This window comes from Pleuronectes platessa, chromosome 2 (assembly GCF_947347685.1).
Source record: "Pleuronectes platessa chromosome 2, fPlePla1.1, whole genome shotgun sequence".
NCBI classification, from domain to species: Eukaryota; Metazoa; Chordata; class Actinopteri; order Pleuronectiformes; family Pleuronectidae; genus Pleuronectes; species Pleuronectes platessa.
Genome location: NC_070627.1, coordinates 23,759,071 through 23,778,450, shown reverse-complemented (window position 1 = coordinate 23,778,450; position 19,380 = coordinate 23,759,071). Strand labels below are relative to the sequence as shown.

Here is a 19,380-nt window from a genome sequence, read left to right as displayed (position 1 = left end):
GACTTTTCTGCCTGTGCCACGATCCTGTTACGAAAAATACTTGTCGTGTGGTGATTCTATATTGTCAACACAAATATTGTCTTAATGTGTACCGAGCTCCGAGGTGCTACTACCATATAATACATCTCCATGTTATGCAGACTGTGAGTGAAAAGATAGGTCGTTCATGGACCGCTTTGATCTGGCTTTTATTTCAGTATGTGATGGCCAGAAGTAGAGATTATTGTCTCTCTCTCTATTTTGTCTTTACACTTTGTCGTATTCATCAAATTAATGGTAACACTAATATTAGATTACCCGTACATTGCATTTTATAATTTATTGACCAAGCACAGACCAACTCTAACTTCTCATAGGATAGCAGGACAGATGTATGACTTATTTATGACAGGTATCATCAGCCATTCACACCTGGACCTGCCTATTTAACATCGCTAACGTGAATTGGGCAATATTGTCCGTCTGATTCATTGTAAACATGATGTGCTCCTATGTAGGCAGATGCAGTCAAAGTATTCAATAAGTTAGTTCCCTGACCGGGAATCGAACCCGGGCCACGGCGGTGAGAGCGCCGGATCCTAACCACTAGACCATCAGGGACTGCTATATGGCTTTTGAAGGCAGCTAAACAAAAATTTCTGGGTTTAAAGTGAGCAGGAGTTGAGGTACCTCCAGTGACAAGGTAGGGCTGTGCCATAGCATACCTTCAATCATAATACCGGTATAATTTTTTACGTAATAATAAATAATATAGCGACGCAATGAGACATACGCATTTACGTTCCGTGGCGCGCACAATAACGTCACAAACCCAAACATGCCTGAAAGCGAGAGCAGTTTATCAGCGTCCGATAACGATTCCCTTAAAAGAAACTACTTCGTATGCAAGAAAACTTATAGTGCTAAAGGTGGAAACACACAAAACTTGTTTCCCCACTTCAAGCGAAAAGACACCGCTGAGTGCAACCAGGCTGTGAAGGCACGCGAGCAGGAGACACGAGCAGCTGTTGGTGTGCGGCCCAAAGGTTTACAAGCGACTACGTCTATCTGTCGCTAGTGGGGCTGTCTCTAGCGTCTCCCCATGTGACAAGAGCCACCACGGACCTGTGGTCGAGCCGAACCACGACAACATACATCAGCCTGACCGTGGCACTACGTCGACAGCGACTGGAAGCTGCAGAATTCCTGCTTATTGCGAGTGGTTTAATGAGGTTAATGACAAATGTCTGTCACTTTTCTCAAAAAATCAAGTAAGAACAAATCCCCAAATCATAATCCTCTCCATTATAACCCCCACGTCTGTTCATAATAGCAGGCAGTCTCAAAACAATTATTGTCATGGGAAATAATTCCTGCCTTTAGTTAATAAAAATGTCCCTTTCATTTTTGTAAAACCTGTGTGATTGATGTATTGATGTATTGATCTGCTTTCATTTGTCTATTGCACAGAATAGGTTATCATAAATAATAGATTGTCCATTCAACCTGTTTTAAACCTGATGACGGAAAGTGCAGACACCACTGTGGGAGGAATCTGCGATGAGAATATATTTTTAAAATGTGTGCACCTATAGCTTTATGACAGTCTGATCTGGTTAAAGATCTAATAAGTCCATCTGGTCACACTAGTGTGTGCGTGTGTGGGAGAGAGAGAGAGAGACAGAGAGAGAGAGGAGATGTGTGTGTGTATGTGTGAGAGGGAGTGCGTGTATTTGAGAGAGAGATGGAGAGAGAGACTAACTATCTCTCTTTATCTGTGTGAAGGACCCCAGGATTGAGCGAACAGTGCGAGTTATAAAAAAGATTGTGGCAGCCTTTGCTCACCGCTGGAAGCAGCAGCAGGCTCTCAGGGATGCTCAAGTGGAAATCAGCAAACCTCAGCTCAGACTGGTCACAGAAGGAGAAAAGATGATCCACCGGCTGTTAGAACCAGAAAAGGCCATAACTTGGCCGTCTTGTCTGCTAACAGGTCAACCAGACACCTGGTGCTAATGATGCAAGAAGGAAAAGAGGAGTGGAAAATGTCCTTGTTAACATTAATAAATGATGCTGCCTGCAAGCTGCAATCATAGATAAAATGTTGTTCATTTATTTATTGTTCTATATCGTTAGATGATATCAGTAAAAGTTAAGGGCAGTGAAAAAGGCAACAACCTCCAAATAGCAAGAAACTCACTTGATGTAATGACTTAAAGAAGTACTAACGAGAAGACAGATGGTTTGAAGCAGGGAGTGAAAGAGGCCATCTTTGTCGACCTGATATAACAAATATGTAAAAGAGGAGCCTGTTTAAGACATGGACTTTCATCGAGCCACACGTCGTGTTCTCTCTCCATTTAGCTCACAAAACATCTACACCTCTATGGAGGACCATACATGACATAAGTAAAAATAAATAAATAAATAAATGTATAAATAAATACAGAAATAAATAAATAAATAAATAAAAAAGAAAATAAATAAATTAATACAGAAATAAATAAATAAATATGTTAATACCAAAAGAAATGTCAAAATAAATGTCTTAAATATATTTGCACATTTATTTATTCCCTGATACATTTCCTTTTCATTTGCAGTGTCCTTATGCTAATGAGAAAGGCGGGCCTAACCGCAGTCTCGAGCAGGATTGGTCACAAGAGTGTAATGATCCAGCCCTACGTCTGCCTCTCAATGCTGACTGGTGTCCAGTAGCTGTTTGCAGCGTTGAGCCAGTTCACACTTAAAATGAACTAGTTCAAGTTCAGAGGGTTAGTTAAGGTTATTTTTTATTGGGATGATTTAGCTGTCAGTAGTCCTGACTGTGAGCGTCACGTCTCGTGTTGTACTGAGCACAAGGAGCGAGCCGAGAGGAGAAGGAAACAGAAACTCCAGCTCGTTACAAACCACCTGCAGCTTCTGCTCTGATCATGAAGCCGCTGATCTCTGATCAGATGTGACCAGAGAAACTCTGTGTTTCCACTGTTTCCACTGTTCTACAAAGTGACTAACTGGCTGTTTCACGGTGAAGAGCTCAAGTCTCTGTCACTGCCCGTGTCTCTGAGCGAGTGTGTGGAGCAGCGCAGGGGCTGTGTGTGTGTGTAGCTCAGTTGACCAATCCTGCTCGAGACTGAGGTTAGGCCCGCCTTTCTCATTAGCATAAGGACACTGAAATCGAAAAATAAAAGTTGGAATAAATGTGGAAATAAATAAATAAATGTGGAAATAAATGCAGAATTAAATAAATCAATGTCTTAAACTTATTTCCACATTTATTTATTTATTTCCACTTTTATTCCAACTTTTATTTATTTCCACATTTATTTATTTCCACTTTTCAGTGTCCTTATGCTAATGAGAAAGGCGGGCCTAACCTCAGTCTCGAGCAGGATTGGTCAACTGAGCTACACACGCACAGCCCCTGCGCTCCGTCACACACTCGCTCAGAGACACGGGCAGTGACAGAGACTTGAGCTCTTCACCATGAAACAGCCAGTTAGTCACTTTGTAGAACAGTGGAAACAGTGGAAACACAGAGTTTCTCTGGTCACATCTGCTCAGAGATCAGCGGCTTCATGATCAGAGCAGAAGCTGCAGGTGGTTTGTAACGAGCTGGAGTTTCTGTTTCCTCCTTCTCCTCCCGGCTCGCTCCTTGTGCTCAGTACAACACCAGACGTGACGCTCACAGTCAGGACTACTGAAAGCTAAATCATCCCAATAAAAAATAACCTTAACTAACCCTCTGAACTTGAACTAGTTCATTTTAAGTGTGAACTGGCTCAACGCTGCAAACAGCTACTGGACACCAGTCAGCATTGAGAGGCAGACGTAGGGCTGGATCATTACACTCCTGTGACCAATCCTGCTCGAGACTGCGGTTAGGCCCGCCTTTCTCATTAGCATAAGGACGCTGCAAATGAAAAGGAAATGTATCAGGGAATAAATAAATGTGCAAATATATTTAAGACATTTATTTTGACATTTCTCTTGGTATTAACATATTTATTTATTTATTTATGTATATATTTATTTATTTCCATTTTTATTTATTCATTTATTTATTTATTTCTGTATTTATTTATACATTTATTTATTTATTTATTTTTACTTAAGTCATGTATGGTCCTCCATACACCTCAACTTCATTTCTCATACAATAGCAGGATGGATCTATGACTTGCAGGCATCATCAGTCATTCACAGCTTGACTCGGGACCAGCCAATCTATGAATTGGACCGTCTGACTCATTCCCAACATGATGCTCTCCTATACTTAAAATATTCAATAGAGAAGTTCCCTGACCGGGAATCGAACCCGGGCCACGGCGGTGAGAGCGCCGGATCCTAACCACTAGACCATCAGGGACAACTTTTATCCCCTCAAGGCAGCTGCATCCCACTTTTTGGCCTTCAAAAGGAGCAGGGGTTGAAGAGATTTGCAGACATTTTTCCTGCAGGTCTCACTTTGCTCAGCAAATCAGAATAACATTCTTACCTAAATGAAATGGTTCACAGCACTCAGATGTGTGTGAATCATTCACAGTCTCTTATAAGTGACTTTCCACACACATACAAAGATGGCAGTTGCCGCCTCAGAGGTGTTGCACCTCCAGTCAGAAATTACACTCATACTCATACACTAGATGTTTTTAATGCCATTAGTTAATTGACTAAAACAAAATGTCTAAATATCAAATTTTAACATTAGCAGCTGTTTACTTTCCAGTCGAAATACCTACTACTTCTGTTTTGTTTCTGTTTCCATCACCTAATTTCTTTACCACAGATAATATTTTCTTGTCCTCTGGGCAGCATCATTTCTTCATCCTCATGTGGACTGAGAGCAGACCGACCGTAGCAGTGACTCACAAAGTCATACAAGATGGGGGGAGGGAGCTGATTAACACACTAACTTCAGTGAAAACCTGCAACACAACGCAGACATAACATAAAAACTGTAATTATTCACGTTCTGTTGATAATTTTAATCTTTAACTGAATGTTTTAAACTAAAATACTAATAACTACAAATACTAATAAATATGAACAGAAATGTTATAATACATGTTGCACTATAAACTAACAGTCAGATGAATAAAATGTGACAAAAACTAAAACAGGTATCATAATTAACATTATATCCATACAAAGAAAAGGCCCATGTATATATCAACTCATTAGCAAGGTAGTGCAGCCTTTCCTCAAGGTCAGTCACACGATGACATGTAAAATGAATGGATGTGGTGCCTCTAGTGTGTCTTGACACTGTAAACACAGTCACAACAGTTTCTGCTGGAGCAAATTACGATTCATTCATCTTAAGCAGAAACAGCATCACTTCACATGCAGATGAGAAGGTCTTTGATATTAAAATTTAAACAGCCGGTATAGTCTCACATGTAGTATTCAGACTTAATAATGTATGCTATTTGGGTTGTTCATACAAAGTGATTCTCTTTCAAGGTAAATAACGCCACATCAGCACTTAGGTGGTTGCTATGGAGGCCAGTATGTGAATGGTGGAGGCAAAGAGAAGTGGAGGTTGTGAGGAGGATTCAAGTCTCGAGGGATGTTTGAGGCTTCAGGTCATACGCTGATGAAACTAGGCCTTAATATTAGTAGTCTTGTGTTGTGAAGGTAAAGTATGTGTTCAGCAATTTTATTACAAATATAAGAGTAAAAATAATATCATCAAAGAGTTATTCTTCAAAAAACGAAGTGGTAGAAAATGATGGCTTTTGTTGAGTAATACTAACCAGATGAAGTTTTCTGTGCTGAAATAAGCAGAATAATTCATTTAAAATGAGCAGGAATATTAAATTTCAGATTCAGAGAAATGTGTATTTTTCTCTGCTATAGTGTCACACTAAGGAATATATGAGTGTAGCATATGAAGGAAACCAGGTTACATGAAACAGTTTGTGTTTACTTAGAGAAATGTGGATGCAGTGGGTGGATTTACTCACAGAGAGGATTTCTTATTCAACTCCCATTATCTGCTGAGGTCTGTTGTTTTCACCCTGTGAGTCTGGGACGATGGTTACATTCATACTGCTATGTTTTTGTTTCAAAATGATGTGCTCTACCAAAAGTGAGTCAGTCTCTGATAAGCAAGACATTTTACTCCCTTGTCATATCATTAAATAACTAATTAAAACCAAACTTACCGGAAACACTTGATCAACATCAGTGTGATGACAATTACCTAAAACGACAGAAACCAGACAACACAGAGAGTTTTATTTGACGTCTACTTTTATCTTTAAGTTTGGTGCATGGCAAGTACACTAACATGCAGGAGGTTGGATTTATAACCTTTACTGCAACCAGTCACCAGGTGGCGATCAAGATGCTTTTGATTCACATTTGGGAGGCAGTCATGTCTTCAATCTTTAAAAACAATCTATGGCGTATTTTCCCGGTGCATGACTCATATCAAGGGGGTCTGAGGAAAGTTTCCAGATTCGTCCATTAAAATAATAATGACATGTTTTTTTTAAATTCTGAACACAGTGATAATATTATTAATAATTGTCTGACATCTTTCTAAGGCCTTTCTATTGAGTTGTACTTTCTAATAACTAGGTAGAAGAGTACAAGCTAGGCTAAGTCAAATTGTATTTACTAGGGCTGTAAAACGATTAAAATATTTAATCGCGATTAATCGCATTTATGTCATAGTTAACTCAAAACAATGCACCGTAACAGATAGGTTATCAATAAAAGGTAAGCCTACTACTACTTTGCTTTCAGCCAGCTACTCAAACAGACAAGCAACAAAATAATAAACAAACAAAATACACAGGCAAGTGTCTGCCTACTTTGAAAAAAATTAAAAACAGAACTTTATAGGGCTATTTGACTCCTCCCCATATTTGTGGAAAATGTATGAAATAAGAAGTACCCTATTTTGAAATAAATAAAAACATATAGCTGCAGCCTAATAGCTTAAAAATACATATTTTAGTTGGCGAAATATTAAAGAAAAAGCGAGAGCAGGTCAGACTGGAGGCGAACACAGATACTGACGCTCGGTAGAAACCAACTGCAGCTTCTGCTCTGATCCAGAAGCTGCTGCGCTGATCTCTATGCAGCTGAGACCAGAGAAACTGTGTTTTCACTGTTTCCATAGTCACTGAGCGGCTGCTTCACATGAACGAGCTCTGATCTCACTGTGTCTCTCTGAGCGAGTGAGCGGGGTGGGGGGCGGAGCCTCGGGACCGGTGCGCTATCTGGCAGCACACGCACACACAGACACACACACTCGCCCACTCCTGGTACTTCATGACGGCCTGATACGATGATGTTAAAAAAAATTATTGTGACTTGAATTGTGTGTGGTGTGAGTGCGTGTGAAAACATGCAAAAGCGTTGTGTCACACGGCGAAAACATGAGAATTGGCAGCTCTGCGTTAATCTCGCGAGACAAAAATTGACGTCGTTAAAATGGGTTTGCGTTAAAGTCGTTAACTGACAGCACTAATTATAATTATGTACGAAAATTTAATACTTTGTACCTGTTCTAATTTCAGAAGCTACAAGCTAACTAGCTAGAGGGAGTTAAAGTAAAAAAAATACAGTCTCCCTCTGAAAGAAGGTGCAGAAGAATAAGCTAGAAAGGAAATTCCAGAGGATTGAACACGTTCGCTAGTTGAACAGTTACGAATATCTAATGTAGTGCGAGGGCAATTTTTTTTTTTAAGCTTTAAAACTTTCAACCATTGGGTTGCTGCCATGTTCACGGTGAGGGGTCAGCGGCCAGGGTCATTGTTCCAGGCCGCTTTGCCTTTTATCTCCAGACACACTCATCCTCATGAACTCTAACGCTTTCCCCCGCTGGGTGGACCGGATCATGTTGGTTCATATCCGGTCAATAACTCCGTACGGTCCTGTTAGCATCGCCTGCAGGCTAGCGGAGCTAAACTAACAAACCATGTACAGGTACCTGCTCATCACTACTAACACATAAATACAATACTAAACTTGACTTACCACAGAAACGGGAGCGCAGACGACTCTAGCTTCTCTGTCAGGGGAACAAACTGAAGATCAAACCGTATTATTCATCCGTTATGTGAGTGAAGCCTCTCCACATCCCCGGTCAGTGTTCACTGACGGGGGATAGCCTGTTAGCCTGTTAGCTTGCTAGCTCAGGTGAAGCCGAGCAGGCAACAGGCTCGGAGTTGGAGTCACGTTTCGCATTATTCGAGTCGAGTTGCTAGGCAGATTTCGTGGGGCACATCTGAAAGTGCCCCAGCTCCGCCCACCACCCAATGTTAACTTCGGCCTGTGTGGTTCACGCTCATTGGTGTTTCCATGGTAACAGTCTTAAGCTTGGGCCGTTGCCCCCAGAGCAGAGGCGGACGGCAAGAGAGAAGCTCAGTTCACAGAGCAAGCACACAGACAGAAACACACACGAATCAAATTACTCAAAAACAAGACTATAATGCTTGTGAGTCAAGTTTATTCACACACACATTCACGCTACTTTGCATATAAAATAAAATAAAATATATTTTGCCACAAAGTACAGATGTATTGAGTTTCTGCACAGCAGCGCCATCTGGATCTGGTGGGGCAGTGCCCCATGTGCCCCTAATGTAGAATCGCCACTGCTCTCAGCACTCTCATAACATTGTTACTGGTCATAACACGCAGCTGTCTAGAGTAAAAGAAGCACACAGACATACAGAAAAACTAACTGGTGACCATAGTGATGCATTGAGCAGCTATGGAGCCATATATTTTCCGGAAGAGTTGGTGGAGACCAAAAGCAGAGCAATAAGAAAGGGATTATTGGAATTTATTAGGGCCTGAGCACTGACAGGCACTGACGACAGTGAGGCCCTATTGAAATTGTAAGGATTATTAGGACCCCAGCACTGACAGGCACAGACAAACAAAAAGTCTATAGGTGCAATTTGAAAAAACGCAACAGGAAGCCTGATTTTTGAGGCCATTTTGGCCATATTCCACATTTTACTTTGAGGTACTTGTACCAGGGCTTTCGTCAGATCAACTTCAAATTTAAATGAGTGTCATCACAACAAGATGGAGATACGAATTAACTCAAAGATCGATTGTTCATCACACGGTGTGACCATGGCGTGGCGTCAAAGTATGAGGACACGCCATAAATACACAATGTTCTCCATAGCGGGTATACATAGACCATGGACTCCAGTGTGCATAGTGCTATCACTACCAAACTTCTGTCTCATGATCATAGTCTAAGCCTGAACAGATCTATTTGTCAATCAGTGTTCAATCCTCACTTGGTTTACTTGGTTCACTAAGTTCACCTGGTCCTTACTTAGCTCTCTACTACCGATTCGCTTAGTTTACTTTGCTTTCTTGACGCAATTTGCTTTTTAATTTCTCTGACCTCGACATAAGAATTACAGAGAAACAATGCAGATTGAAATTAGGGGGGATCTCCTGCTGCAGGAGAAAAAGACTGAGCCAGATCAGAATCAAGATCAAGCTATAAAAGATGTAGAAGCACAGACCTGCTCAAACCAAGCCACAGGTGGATGGAGACGCGTGGCAAGATCATTTGGAATCATCTGGCAGACTGTGCACCAGGTTTTTGTCAGTTTAAAGATGGTCCTGACACGGAGCTGGAGGAGGATGTGCCTGTTGCTGCGTGAAATGTTGAACCGCAGAGCAGGTAGTTAAAGTGCTGGAAGACGCCATAGATCAGCTGTTGACATGGATGTAGAGGGAACATCTGGCTGTACCTAACTTAGGTGATCTGCCCTCAGCCTCCGGAGGGGTCTCCATTGATCTGTTTATTCAATATCTTGTCAAAAACATTCTAGAAATGAAGTATTCCTGATCCCTTCTCTGCTTGGTCACATCATTAATCCAGCTATGAGGATAATAGAAGGAAACCTATGAAGAGTATAGAGGATGTAGAATTTTACATCACAACAGTATCTTCGGTACCATTATTTCCATGGACATGACAAAACATGAATTATTGCCTTGAACTATCAGTTTACATACATTTCTTTAAGTTTTATATGAGGGCACATTAATATTTTTATCGAATTTGATGAGGGGTTAGGGTTTGAAGAATGAAATTCCCCGCAGGTGTTTATCATACAGTTTATCCACAAGAACCAGAGACTCCAGCCCCCTTAAAGCATCAGTGGTTTAGATAATGGATGGATGATGAAGTGTCTCCCACGATGGTTGTCTTGTTCACCACAGTTGTCATCTTCTGACTCTGGTAAAACAATGAGTTGGATCAGTAGCTACATTAATGTCAGCGTGAATTTAGTCCAGAGGTTGAATCAGACTCTTTTACTGAAGATAGCATCAACATATCAAGCCTCATAAATTAACCTTATTTGTACTTTTAAGATAATGTTGCTTTACAATAATTTCCCATTGAGTTCTCAGTGACTTTGACCTTGGTGTGATTCCTGGTGCCAGACGGTCTGGTTTGAGTATATCTGCTGATCTGGGATTTTCACCTTGTGATGGACTGTGACATGTCCAGGATGTATCACCTCTTCTGGGGTTGATCCATTACTACCATAAATCATTAGTGTTACTATTGTTGATGACCATGTTCATCCCTTTATAGCCAAAGTGGACCATCTTCTAAATGTTACTTCCAGCAGGCTAACGCTCCATGTTACAAAGCAAAGTCCTCAAACTGATTCCATGAACATGACAGTTTGTTCCATGAACTTCAGTGACCTCCACAGTCACGAGATATGAATCCAGTAGAACACCACTGCAGTCATATCGATATTGAACAGAATCTCAGAAGAAAGTTTCCGACAAAGTGGGACAGATGCTCAACCCTGCAGAGAAAAGTCAGCCTATAGCTTAGTTTTATGTTTGGGAAGTTTTTCCTCACTCTTGCTGAGGGTTAAGAGCAGAGGGTGTTGCACCTTGTTAAACTCTATGTGACAGTGATTTGAATACTTTTTTCTTAAAGAAAGTTTCTGTCAATTTAAGTGATTCTTATTTAGTTGATGTTTGTCAAGTTTGGTGTTAATTACTTGTTTGATGCTATAGAAATGCGGTAACCGGCTTGATTGAAAACTGAGACAGTCTCACGATTGGTCGAGCATTTGGATCGGCAAAACATTTCTACACCTGGTCCAACCCTGGATCACCACAGTGCAGAGTCTACCTCCAAAGATGGTGGCGTACATATTTTGGCTTCACTTCTGGATAGTGGGAGGACGAGGAAATGCCTTGTATAGCTTCACATATGATTTATAGTGCAGGTCCAGAAGATGAGTGATGTTGTTGTTTAAGAGCTCTTGGGTACTAACCTATCTATGGTCTATGGTCTATGTTCATGACTGATAAAAACCAATCAGGAATAAAAACAGAGTTTTAAAACTAACACAGGGCCAGCAGTGGTGAAGACTCAAGAGTGGTGTGGACACCAGGTGTAAATGTATTGATGTTTTTAAAAACAAAAATCAGAATGGAGTTGAAGCTATACACGATCCATGACACCTGTCAGTGATGTAGTAATGGCTACTGGGACACACTTTATTTGTTTCCCTTGGCCACACTCACACACTCCATCTCTTTTGCATTTCTACTTTATTTGGTGATGGTGGCGGCGTGGGCGGGAGATATTCGACATCTGTGGCTTGTCAAACACTGTGAGAGAAGGGGTGGGGGAGATGAGCTGAAGAGACTTGTCAGTCAATAACCTGGTCCCGGCCCAGAATGAAAATGAAGAGAATTGAAAAATAACCTGAGTTGCTTTCAGACACACACCAAACTCTGGATAACCTCCTGACAATCTCTGGAGGGGCTGAATCTGAGAATGCAAATGTCTGAGTGTGAGCCTCCAGACTTTCTGCAGACCTGCTCCATCGAGCCCCCTGGTAAAAACTCTGGATAATGTCCATATGAGCTGATGTTAGAACACAGCAGGAGATTGTCCAGAGGATTCAGTGTGCGTTATGATTATATTTTTGACACGCAGCACACATCAGAAATACAAACAAAAAGAAAATATATCTTGATAAAAAAGCGGTGCCACACAAGTAGAAGACAAAGATGTCACGAGAGCTGATGGGGATAAGGCCGATGACAACAAAATGTTAACATCCTGCCTCTGCCTGCTGCAGCGCCACTCACCTGAATGCTGCAGAGATTTCTGTGTTGTTGTGAACACATCAGACCTGGAGCATCTCCTGCTGCATTGTGTAAAAGGCAAACTCCGTAGGATGTCTGGACCCAATTGTGTGAACATCCTCTGGAACAGTTATAAAGGTGGGAGGGAGTGGTCGTCACAAACCAAATTCATATTCAGCATTCCTCACTTCCGTTCAATGTTGGTTTGACAGTTCGCTCATCAAATGTCTTTTAAACCGTAGTCGTACCTACAAGGTAACAATGACTTTGGCTGTGTAATGAAGGACAACAGATGAGCAGCAGCCATGTGTCCTTCCCTCAGGTGAGGAGGAGCTGACAGTGATAGTATTGATTAACATTGAGCTTAGCCAGCGCGTCTCTGTGATGGAGCGATTTCTATCCTCAGTGCTAACGCAGCTCTCTTGTCCGTGTCCTTGTCATAATAACTGCTGCGTGAATGACACTGTTACACAGATGAGACAGAGGGTTCAAATATCTGATGTCAATAACAAACAATAGGTCAGTGTCATTTCTCATCTATCGATAGTAGCATCTATCAAAGTCCAATCGAGTTTACAGATAACTGTCAGCAGTATGTCTTCCTCTGCTCGAGTACAATGATTTGTGCTTTAAATAACAGTTGCACAATTTAACAGCCATGGGTCTTTGCAGAAGACTGCTCTGACTGTGTTGAATCTTTATATGTAATCAAACACATCTTCGATCTGGCTTTACATTGCACAGTTTTATGACCAATATTTACTGTCTTTTATTCATGTTTTAAAAATATTTAGCTTCCTCATTGCTTTCATTTGTCTTTAGTCTACTATCTAGTTTTATTTTAGAATTTTTAAATATATTTCATTAGTTCTATGACTATATTTTTGACCTTTGACCTTATTTAATTTATTCCTGCCTCAAACTGTTTCACTGTCGAATTTCATACTGTTTTATGACCTGTTAAATTGTACTAACCAGTGCAACAACTGTCCCTTAAATTGCATTGAGCTGCACCCTAATTCACACACTTATAGATATTAACTCCCTGTGCCAGTTTTCTTTCTAACGAAACCATAAATTATCCCTTGGGAAAACTGTTGAGGAAAGTAGAGAAAAAGTCTTAGCTCGGCCCCCTGATCCGGATCTGCTCCAAAATGTAATGACCCATGCCTCATCCTTCCTTTGTGTCAACCTGTTCTGTTGTTTTTGTGTAATCTTCCTAAACAAAAATACACAACAACCAAAAACCACTCAGACTGGGGGGAAAACATAACCACGAGGTAATGAGTTGATTGATTGATTGATTACTTCCTTCAGTGAAAGACAAACATGTGCGTTACTCTATATAACTTTGCTTTTTGTGTTCGAACCTGATCTTTCTGTGAAAAACTGATTTCCTCTGGATGGAGGATAATGATAATGAATTCTGTTATCCTTGTTAGATGCCTGTTTTTATAGTTAATGTTGTGGCATACAGGTTTTGTATAATATGCAGTGCACCTGGGCACAGTGTTTTATGGTATAGTGAAGGTTGCCAGCTTGTTTGATGTATTTGGTCCATATGGTGCTGCTCAGTGCTTTGAGTAAATTTTTGTGTTTGTGTGTTTGTGTGCACACTTTTTCTCCAGTCTCCACCCTCCCCCTCCTTGTCAGTGGATCCCACCTGCATCCACTCACTCCATCAGGACCTGGAGTATAAAAAACCTCTCTGGATCTTCTTTGGCCATTTGACAGCTGGTGTGCTGAATTGTTCTTCTTTTGAGATAGTGGAGGATTGTTCAGTTTAGCTTTGGCCTAAACTTAAGTTACCGTTTTAGTTTTGCGATCGGCCGCTGCGATCGGCCGCTGCGTTCTCAGAAGCTTGTTTTAACAGTTTATTCAATACAATCTCAGTTGCTGAGCATATTTCCCTGACTTATTTTCGCTCACCTTTACTTTTAATATTACTCCCCTCCTGGATCTCCTCCTGGACTTCACACGAACACAACAAAGGGAACAAACCCCCTATTTTAGGCAACATATACCACGTCAAACTTTCAGCAATGTGTGCTAAGATACTAGCACTAATCTACATAAGTCTACAGAATAAAAGCATGGATGTTTGTCAGCTTTAGCTCTGACTTGGAGGAACTGTTACGTGGTGCACAGTCTAAAATGTAATGAGAGATGTGTTACAGCTGTGTTAGCATCTCAAAATTACTGTAGCAACAGTTTAATTAGATCAGTGTTTTTAATTATATTTTTGACAGGCAGTATTTTCCACTGATTAAATTGGAGCCAGTAAGTGAAAAATATCAATATTCCCTTTTTGATGGCCTTATTCAATATTCCCATTATGCAGAGACACCTGAGGCTGTGGTGAGAGATGAGCTGCATGAGCCACAGTCCTGTGAGGTGTGGCGACAACAAGAGTACACACACTAACACACATGCTTACACAAACACACATACAGTATATTTCAGACCTCCTGCTGAATGCAGACACTGAAAATCCTATCTGTCACAGAACTGTTAGGGGGCTTTAATTAATAATGATTATGCTGGTAGAAAATTAGATGATTGCAATTAACAATGCAAAGTGATTTAAGGAATGAAATTGTGTACGGTATCCCAGTATATCTGCAGCTTCATTAATGGTTAGAAAAATGCACCATAGTCTGTCGCCATCTTATACACTTACAGTCGACCTGTGCTTACTCAATGTTATGAGTTGAAAGAGCTATTGTGAAGTAGACCCATTTTATCTCTCTGCAAGATGGAGGTGCTATCAATACAGTCATTTGATTGCATTCCTTTGTTTCTTTGCACACAACCACAAACACACTACTCATGCATGTACAGACACACAATGCTCAGTCTCAACTCCCTGCTTGTTTGATGTCTCTTTGTTCTGCTCGCCTCAGCAGTGTCACTCTTCAAGGAGACACACTCCAGCTCTCTCCACACACACGGAACGTCTCCCCCACAGTCCCTGAGAAACAACCTTCTTTTTTTGCTGTGCATGACGATGGCACCGTGCCCTCCTTTCCCCAGCCGAGGATGCACCTACATGCACAGCTTGAGCAGGAACACTCCCTCCTTCCACATGGGGATCCCTCCGTTACAGTGACTAATGGGTTGTCGGTTTGTGCACTGGGAATACTGACAAACACGGTCAAAAAAGTGATGTAGTGCAGCAGTTAAATAAAGTTAAGGGTATGAATCAGGAGGGGAGCTTATATCCCATATGAGTGTCTCTGAGGTAATCTATGGGTCTTCATTAATCACTGTATATCTCTGGAGAACTATATAAATAATATGTACAATAACCCATAGACATGAGTCGTGTTGTGTGTTTCACACAGCTCTGGATATTTCTGAACTTGTCACAGTTTCAGTTACAGATTGCAGACTTCGCATCAACTCTTGTAAGATGAAACCTGACCTAGTTGTTGCGAAAGGGTTTAGTAAGTTGACCTTTAAACATCATAAACAGGTTGCCCCACATATACCAATTTATGTGTAGAAATTCGTTTATTTTAAATATTTCCATGAAGTGGGGGGGCCACACTAAAGATCTGAGATTTTGAGAAAAAAGTAATGATATTAGAAAAAGAAAAGAAAAAAAATATATCAGGAACCGATGCTCGTCAAATCTTAAACAATCTCACTGTTTCCTTGAGAAACCCTTTGAACAACAGATACCAACAATAACCTTAAAATCAATCAATCAATGAATCAAATTTCTTTCTATCCCCATATTCACAAATTAAAATTTATAGGACTCAACAAGGTGTAACATCCTCTTTCCTTAACCTTGAGTGAGTAAAAACGACAAAAAAACAACTTTTAACAGGGTAAAAAACTTTGAAACCTCAGATTGAGCCATGTGCGACCTCTCCCAGGACGTACAGAAATGCAATAGATGCTGCGTTCAGCTGAACAGATCAACAAAATTACAATATTTACAACATTGAAGAGAAGAGACAGTTTTTAACATAATGGAAAAGTGTGTCAATGTTTTAAGTATTTATACATAAGAAATTACCTAATAGAGATGAAGGGAGCAGCAATGACAGCAAGGAGTTATTCTCAGTAATGGTAGAATATGTGAGTAGGCATATTGTATATCAAGCAGTCTTGCTGTAAGTAAGAAACAGTTTTTTAAAAAATATTCGAAAAGTATCCACAATCCACCATAACGAACCACCACCATGATGACAATCCAAAACCACCATCAACGAACATGCTGCACAATCCACCAGTCAACCACTATGCCAAACATTCCTCCTCTGCATAAAACTCAACTTCAAAGTCTGTGTGGTTCTTTCTCCAGAATACACTCAGTCTCTTGCACAATCTTTTTCATTCTTGGGCCAAAAAGTATCATGAAATTCTTATAACATTATGACTTTATCTACATAAATGTGTGATTTCATTGGCTAACTTTATGTTCTTGTTATATTACAACTTTTTCTTTGTAAATTATGTAATATTTAGTTTGCCTGAATATAATAATAACCGGTGGCCCTAATACATATAATTCATATAAAATGTGGTTGACAAATTTGACCTGATGCAGTTTAATACTGATTTAAACTGGTATTATTGAATCATCATTATCATTAATGAATGACATTTCACAAAAATAACACAGCTTACCTCACACTACAAGGTTACGCTACTAACCTTTTCCTAAATGACCTATGCTAGGTTATCAGATTCTGCATTTTACATTCACTCAAAAGTGCAGGAGCACCAATATTCCTCTAAAATACATAGTTCTCCATGTATGTGGATATAAATAAAACAAAATAATTCGAATTCAACCTGATCAGCTACTTGCTTTAGCTACGACCTTGGTTAAGTCCTGGATTTAGAGTAGGCGTTGCAACCCAATCAAGGTCTGTGTTGCTGCTGTGTTGTTTCCTTTAGCACTGGTTAAATGTTCATGCTTAAAAATCAGCACATTACATCAGCTGCCATGTTTTGATAGATGCCATTCACCCCCCCCCCCCTCGCTGTATCATCATGCAAAGGTCAACTCTATGGGCATTCGTGGGCAGAAGGACCTTTGAAGACGTGAAATTAAATTCCCGTCATCGTGAGACAAATAGAAGCGACCGAACAGCACTGAGACAGCCCTGTGAAAAGTTCATTTAAATTATGGATCACATTGTCCCTGAATCAGTGTAAAGGTTAATTGAATAATTAAATGAATGTTGCTGCCTTCGCTTTTGTCAGCACGTCAGCCCAAGTAATGAGAAATTGTTTCTCTGTTTTGCTTCAAGTAAATGAAGGTAAACAGGTAACATAACCATTAATACATTTTGAAATATATAAGAGTATCTGTTGTTATGTTTCGATGAATCTTGTCATTTTTAACAGTTATCATTCCCTCCCACCGCATTTAGAACACATATATTCTTTCTTACTTTCAAAAATGGAAAGAAAGAAAGATGGAATTAAGTAAAACTCAAAAAAATGAACTCTTGTTAAGCAAAATTAACAGGTCTGAGGCCATTTGTCTGATTCTCACAACTACAGACAAATCAAATATTGGCTGGATCTCTTGAATCCAAACCTGTTGCACATGTTCGGATGCTATGTTCTTCCCTTGCTCTGCAGTCTTGGGATATTTATTTTCTAGATGAACATTTTTTAAAGTTTAGATCTTGTAATCAGCTCCATGAAATCGCACAAAGATCAGTTTGCACCATTCTAGAATAATGAGTCAGTCGAGTTGATGGGTTGGATTCCAATCATTAGGAGGGCAAACTTGCCCACAATGTAGCAAATGATGCGTGCAGTATCCAAATGCACACAAGCTGCTTGTGGCTATTTCTGTATGGAAGTTACTTTTTGTACCCACCATTCCTCTCTTGGAGCTGTTCTCCTTTGCGAAGCATCTGCCTCAGTTACAGAAGTGTCTTTGTGACGTTAACCTCGTTCCTCCTCCCTTCCATCCATCATTTACAAACATGAACATGTGACCAGGCAGGTGTTGGGTGAACGGAGTGGCATTCCTCCACTGTCTGAATCTCGGCCTGGACCGTCGGAGTCACGCGGCTCAGCCACATTTCCCAGCAACGACATAAAGCCTTAACACCATGGCTCAGACATGTCCCATTCTCTTCCATTGAGTCCCAAGGTCAGAGTCCCATAGCAAGGGTCAAGGTGATAGGCTGGCAGCCGACTGCCTCATGCATATGCATGACCGACGCTCCATCTGCTCCGCTGCAGAATGCAAATACACAAGCTTCTTTCTCTGCTCTCTTTTTCTGCCTCAAAGGACAACCCTGCCAGACCTTACATGGCATCAGTTCCACTTGTTGGCCGCAGAGTGACGATTTATGCTAAACCTTAATAAAAATGCAAGTCATCGCCACAGAAAGTCCCCGAACCCAACCCCCACCATGTCTTACTCTCCTGCCTGATAAAATGTAGCCATCCCTGAAATTTAAACCTCGACCACGTAATTTGTATGCTGCTTGTGTGCTGTTGCTACATCCATTCTCAAAAAAGACTAATGTATCGTTGCATATTTATGTTCGGTTTCCTGTACTGTGACATATTACAAAGCTGAGTAAGATTAAGTGAAGAGATTCAAGCCAGATTCTTAATGAGCACCGTTGCTCTTTTCTCTGAGCATCGTGCTTCACACTCCCAGTTGAACATGTTCACACTTGGAAGTTGCCCAGTACAAACACAGTCAGACCTGTTTTCCACTGAGTAGATACACGATACAGCAGAGTAGTTTGAGGTTAAGTGCAAGACTCAGTTGCACTTGCGAATGGTTTTTACACCACCAGTCTTTAAAGGTTTTAAAGTTTTACAAGTCTTCTATTTGCCCATTTGTTAAATATACATAGAGTGATGTCTAAATCTATTCTGAATTTAAAACAGAAAGAATAGAAATATAAGATTTGGAAAAGGGAATTATAATCCAATGTTTAGGACTAATTCAGGAGTCGGACACACTTGAAGTCACCTTATTTCTACAATAGAAATGTAACATTGTTCAAAAACGTACATACAAACACTGATGCAATGTGTCACACTTGTAGATTTCTTTGCTTTCACTTGCTTTCCAATTCAACCCAAAGCACGAGGTTTAAATCTTGAGACTGTGCTGCTCCTCCATCACGTGAAGTCTCCGACCTGGATCGGTTCTCCTGAGGCTTCAGCTCATAGTGTAGGAACAAACCAGTCAGTTTTCCTTTTCTACTGGTACAACATACAGTACTACGTCATCAGGGTTTTAAAAACACTCACACTGCTTATGTACAGATAGAGGGATTG

The 19,380-nt window shown here is 40.4% G+C and overlaps 2 non-coding genes across 2 annotated transcripts; both read right to left on the bottom strand.

Annotated features, from left to right (window-relative positions):
• Positions 1-528: 528 nt before the first annotated feature.
• trnae-cuc (transfer RNA glutamic acid (anticodon CUC)) lies at positions 529-600 on the bottom strand. Its single transcript has one exon. It is a non-coding gene; the product is annotated as a tRNA-Glu (tRNA).
• Positions 601-4,273: 3,673 nt separating this feature from the next.
• trnae-cuc (transfer RNA glutamic acid (anticodon CUC)) lies at positions 4,274-4,345 on the bottom strand. Its single transcript has one exon. It is a non-coding gene; the product is annotated as a tRNA-Glu (tRNA).
• Between the last annotated feature and the right edge of the window lie 15,035 nt (positions 4,346-19,380).